This window comes from Grampus griseus (assembly GCF_964374135.1).
Source record: "Grampus griseus genome assembly, chromosome: 9".
In the NCBI taxonomy this organism is placed as follows: Eukaryota; Metazoa; Chordata; class Mammalia; order Artiodactyla; family Delphinidae; genus Grampus; species Grampus griseus.
The window spans coordinates 60048131-60054915 of NC_139003.1; positions in this window are offsets into that span (position 1 = coordinate 60048131).

Below are 6785 nucleotides of genomic sequence, written 5' to 3' on the forward strand. Positions count from 1 at the left end.
ATTACAAATAAGCCAATGTGGAGGTTTAACACAAGATTAGATGGGCCTGAAAAGAGAATCAATGAGTACAAAATAGAAGAAATGATCCAGAATGTAACACAGAAGAGAAACTTAAAAATATCAGAGTGGAGAAATCCAAAGGGTCTAATGTATAGCTAATAATAGTCTCAAATAGATGATGGGGCACAAGCAATATTTGAAGAAATCATTGCTGAGAATTTTTAAATCAATGAAAAATACCAGTCCACAGATTTATCCCAAGTGGGATAAATATGAAATCCTCACTTAGATAAACTGCAGTGAAACAGTGGAGTGCTGAAGACAAAAACTTGTAAAAGCAGCGAAAACAGAAGTTGCAGATAACCTTCAGAGCTACGTCAGCTAGACTTTTCTTTAGCTGATTTGGAAGCCAGAACCCAGTTGGATAACTGTAATGCGTGAGCAAAAAATAACTTTCAACTTAAAATTCTATACTTAGCAAATATATTTCAAGAATGACAGTGGAATAAAGACAGTTTCAGACAACGAAGCATGAGCACAGTTGCCACCTGCAGGTTCTTACTAAAGGAAATTCTAAAGGATGTGCTTTGTATAGTAGAAAGTTGATGAAAGAAGGAATAAAGGACCAAGATTGTTGTAAATATAGATTAATCTAAAGGAACATTTACCATATGGAACAATAATGATGTTTCCTGGGGTTAAGAAATGAGGGATTTAGAAAACAATAATATGTAAGTTGGTAGGGTAGTGACTGGAATAAGTACTCTAAGTTTGGATGGACTGAGAAGAGAATAAAAGTACTGATTAACTAAGTGGAAATGTGATTTCTAGTGTGTAACTCATTTCTGTATAACATGTTAGTGGTTGTTACATAGAAATGAGTATATAACTTCCAAGCTAGTAGAGGGGAAAAATGAAATAGGAAAAAACAATCATTATAAAATAAGGAAAGAGAAAAGACATAGAAGAGGAGCTAAGTAGAGAGATAAAAATTGAGAAATATAACTCAAAATGTCAGTAATTATCTTAAATGTAAATGGACTGTTATCCAGTTAAGGGCAGATTGTTAAACTGGTTAAAAAATGAAACCAATTATATGCTATGGTAAGAGACCACATCTAAAGCATAAAATACAGAACATTTGAAAGTAAAATGATGGTAAAAGTTATACCAACGGGAAATAAGCTGATGTAGATATATACATATTTGAAAAAAGTTGCTTAAGGCAGAGAGATTGCTAAGGAAAGTAACTTCATAAAATGAAAGGTTCAGTTTACTAGGAGGATCATTTTAAATTGGTATTTACCTGGGAAGTAAGTGATTAAACAGCCCCATATTCTAGGAAGCTAACAGTTCCAAATAACCCATGAATTAATCAAGAAATCCTAATGGATCCTAGAATATAAGTGAAACTGAGCACTAGTGGAATACTTAATAAAATATGTGGGTTGTAGCTAAAGCAGTAGTTGAAGGAAATTAATAGCCTTAAATATGTCTAGCAGAAGGAAAGAACGAAAAAAAAAGGCTGAATGTTGAGAGAAGCATCTAACTTAATAAATTAGAAAAACAGCATAAAATAATCTCAAAGGAAAGAAGAAAATCAAGATAAGGGCAGAAAATTTTTTAAAAAATCAAAAGTTCATTCTTTGAAAAAAGACAACAGTGACAAGTCTCTGGTGAAGTTAAGAAAAAAAGCGGGCACAAATAATATCAGGAGTGCATAAGAGGACATAACTATTTCTGTGATTTTTAAATATGATATGAGCAACAAAAAAACCAATAAATTTGTATCATGTAGAAGAAATGGACACATTTTTAGAAATATATAGCTTACCAAAATAGAAGAATGGTTTTACAGTTATTAAATTAATAACTATTCCTAGAAAGGAAATTCTAGACCTAAATAACTTCTTTCATGAGTACTGCCAAGTATTCAATAAATAAATAATTCCGAACTTAAGCCCTTACAGAGAACAGAGAAAGAGGGTTGCTCCCTAACTAACTTTATATCAGACTGGCAAATTCCTGATAGCAAATGATAAAATGGAAAATTACATGCCAATTTCACTTAGGAACATAGTTGCAAAATCCTAAACTAAGTATTCATCATGACCTTGTCAGGTTTATCCCAGGAGTCCAAAGTTGTTAGAAAATCAATTACTATGATCTGCCACATAATCAAATTAAAGGAGATTTACTCATGATCATCTCATTAGATGTAGAAAAAGCATTTGCTTAACATTCAACATCAATTCATGATAGAAATTCTCTTAACAAAGTAGGTATAAAGGTTACTTCATCAGTCTGATTACATGGTTTCTACCAAACATCGGCAGCAAACATGATGAAGAATCCTTGAAAGCTTTCTCCTTGAGGCTGGGGAAAAGACAAGAATGTCTGTCATCACTGCTCTTCAAGTCAAAACTCTTAGTCTCATAATATTATCATATATGTAGAAAATCTAAGGGAATCTATAAATCATTAGAATGAATAAGAGAATTTAGCAAGTTTGTTAGATGCAAAAATTTCTATCTGAAAGTCAATTGCATTCCTATATAGCAAGAAACAACATGAAAATTTATGAAAGTATCCTTAAAATAATATTAAGTATTAAATACTTAGAAAGCAGTTTCACAAAAGATATTCAAAACTCTCTGGAGAAAATTGTGAAATTTTACTTAAAGACACTAAAAGAAGACTTAAATGAAGTTGTACTCTATGCTCAAAGATTTAAAGATTGAATATTGTAAATATCTTAAGTATCCCCAAATGGTTTGTAGTTTCATTGCGATTTTCATCAAAATTCCAGATGATCTTTTTCTAATTGACAAGCATATTTTAGAATTTATATGGATATGCAAAGACCAAGAATAGCCAAGGCACACTCTAAGAAGAACAATGTAATAGGATTTACCCTGCCTGTGAGATAGCCAAACATAACTGAGACAGGCTGGGACCTGGGACCCTTTGCTGCAGTGCTTGCACCTGGACAAATGTCTCCTCAAGCAGCAGAATACAAAGAAACTACAAGGGACTGAAAAGTAACTGTGTGCATGTACATTTGGGGCAAATTATGAAAAACAAGAAACAAAAAAGACCAAAACCCAACTGCCACTTCTGAGGTGCTGGGAGCAAAAGCAGGCTACTGCACATGATCCCAGCACCACCAAAGGGGTGGGCAGGCCACCCAAGCCGCCCCTCCTGCCCGACCCCCGGAACTGCCCCTACCCTAACCCCATCTAAGGAACAGCTCGCCCACACCCTAGAGAGCTAGCAAGGGAACCAGTTGCTTGCTTTCACTCCCTTGTGCTGCAGCACGAGTCCCAATAAAGCCTTGCCTGAATTTCTTGTCTGGCCTCTTACTAATTTCTATTGATTAAAGATTCGAAGAACTCCGGTCAGTAACATAACTATAGTTATTAAGACAGTGTAGCATTTAATTATATGGAGGTTTGGTTTATGGTGATGGTGGTACTGCCGTTGCCATAATGGTGGTGGAGAAAGGACTCCCTTTCAATAAATGGTTCTGGGACAATTGAGTATTTTTGTGGGGGGGGGGAAACTTTTTTTGGTGCCTAGAATTGGCTGTACGTTTCTTAATTAAAGGCAAAATTACAACACTGTAAGAATATAATACAGAGCATATCTTCAAAATGTTGGGGTGGTAGAGGATTTATAAAATAAGACACAACCAGTTCTAACTGTAAAGGAAAAAAATAAATCTGAATATATTAACGTGTTACTTTTTTTCATTAAAAGGAGTAAAGCGTGCAAATGCAAGACTCAGAGTGTGAAGAAATGGTTGCACCCCGTATAGTGGCCAAAGAAATAGTATTCAGAACATCTAAGGAATTCCTACATATCAATGAGAAAGATGTAAAATCCAATAGAAAATAGGCAAAAAACTTAAACAAGAAATTCACGAATAGGAAACCCACATGATAAGTAAACAAAAAATACCCTTTGCCTCATCTGTAATAGAGGAATGCAAATGCAAATCACAATGATATTGTATTACACAACCTCCAGATTAAAATAAGGAATTTGACGAATAACAAGTGTTGTAAAAGATAGGAAATAATGAAAACTCTCATCCTACTTGTGGGAGTATAAATTAGTATAACCTCTTTGGAAAACATTTTAACATTCTCTTACAAATTTGAAGATGTTTATAGCCTATACATACTATTACATTATAATGTGGTGGTTGATTACAGACTCTGCTGCCAACTATATGGATTTGAAGCCCATCTTTCTAGTTCTGTGATCTCGAGCATATGACTTTATACATAAAAAGAGTAAGATTTTGTCCTCCTACCCTGCCTCCAAGAATCAATTTTTGCCCTTGTGGGGATTAAATGAGTTAATGCTCAGAACAGTTCCTGGAAACTAAACACTATAAAGTGTTTGCTGAACTGCTCAGAACAGTTACTGGAAAATAAACACTATAAAATGTTTGCTATCATTGTTATTTGCTAGTACTGTTGTTATTAATATTACTTTACCACCGACAAAATCACTCCTTCATATGTACACTTGTGGAGGATTAGGATACTATACAAGAATGTTCATGTAAGAATGATTTTAGCAGCTGCCAACTGGAAACAAACCTAATGTCCTTCAACAGTAGAATGGATAAAAAGTTATGGTATAGTCATATAACAATGAAACAATGAACTCTAGCTTCTCATAATACTAACTGAAAGAAGTCAAATACAAATGAATACATATGGTATGAATCCATTTGTACAAAGTTCAAAAGCAGCCAGAATGAAACAAAATTGTAAGAGACGCAGATATTAGTGGTAAAATTGTAAGGAAATAACAGTCATAAAAATTGGAAGGATGGTTATTTCCATGGGAGTGAACAAGGTTGTGACTGGTAATGGACATACGAGGGTTTTTTGCGGTCCTGGGTGGGTATGTTTTATATTTTGACTGGGTGATGTTTATGTGAATGTTTATCATTATTATTCAATTATACATGTATATTTTAATACATTCTTCTGTATATCTGGTATACCTCATTGAGTTTCATTTTTTAAACTAGTAAAAACTTTGGGAGTGGGAAAGATAGCTGTTGTTTAAACTAACAGCAAAGGAAAGAGAAATAATAAAATAAAAATCTCTAAATAGACTGTCTGAAAGGCTTTTGGAGACACTTGCTTAAGATCATAGGAAGAAAAAGATATCAACAACCTCTTGCCCTGCCCCACACACGGCATATTGGGACTTATTTAAAGAGCATTTTACCATTGTGTATGATGTTGTATCTTTAAAGATACAGATTACTGGGTGCCCACTCTGAAGATTCTATATGGGATAGGGCCTGGGCACTTAAGAGGGTTAGACAGTTTTTAAAAGCTCTCTAGGAAATTTTGACGAATTTCTGAGATTGTTTTTAGTAAAGCAGTAGAACTCAAACAACAACCACCCATGATTAAATAAAACAGGAAAATAATTATTTTGTTTCAATTAAGGATCAACAACAAGTTTTCTTTCTTTTTAATTAGCTCGCCTCTTTCTTTTAGCCTAAACAAACTCTCCACAATTTTGATGTATTCATAGCATTTTATGAACTTGGTCAGTATGGTAATGTAAGAACACACCTGTTTGCGAGGGAAAATAAAGGTAATGTTACTTTTGTGTCTGCCCTTGTTGCTTTAATTCATCTTTTATAAAGGTCTTTGCTTTCTAGCCCTTGGCACCAAGTTAGTTGATGTGTTTCAAATAAACTTGGCTTTGCAGTGAACAATACTTGAGGGTTGTTTGCATTTTCTCTTGGTTTCTAATTTTGTTCTTTTGGTAAGAGACCTGATAGAGAAAGGACTAGAGGATCTTTGTAATGTCAATTAGATTCATATAAAATTACTGAATTTGAAGATGGTAAGTTTATCTAGCCTAATCTCATTTTTCATCTTTTCATTTTCAGAATTTATTTGATTAAGAAATTCATTTTGACACTCAAGATTAGTGAATTTGAAACACTAATTCACTTATTCCAACTAGTTTTGTGTTCTGGATATCTCTTAAGTTTGACAGAAACATGTAGAAATGCTGGGTTCAATTGGCAATTATTATGTGCTTTAATAAATGTATCATTTTTGTACAAATTGTAAGATTAACTGGTTCTATTTTAACAAAGAAATAAGAGTTCAAAGCTAGATACCTGAAATAGTACACCCTCTTCAGGGTTTCAAAACATCTTTGTGCAAAAGCTGGTAAGAGCTGAATAGGGAATAATTGTTGCTAAGCAACTTCAAAAGAATATCTGCATAGTAACAACATATCTATTGAATACTGCCACTCACCCTAGATGACTGAAACGGTACCAAGCACCAGGATAGTAAAGAATAGTAAAATTTTAAATTTAAAATATATATCATAATGAACTTAGAAGACAAGCTCACTCAAAAGCAATTTGACTTTAAAATATGATTAAACAAAAAGATTGTGGTAGATACATTTGAAGGAACTGGATTTGAATTAGTATTTTAAACCAACTTTTCTAAAGTAGGGAGCAGATGTGAGTTTTATCTCAAAGCTGAGGTTTATGAAACATGTGAGCGACACCTTGTGCCTTCTAGAGCCTAAGAGACACCTCACATCATTTAACTCCGATGCCCCAATCTTCCTATAGAGAATACAACTTTCCTAGGGCAGGAATTTTGTCTTGTTCACTGATGCTTTGTTACTACTTAGAACAGTGCTGCCCACATTGCAAGAACTCAGTAACTATTTGTTGAATAAAATATCTAAAAATAGTGTACGAGGGTCCATTCTGG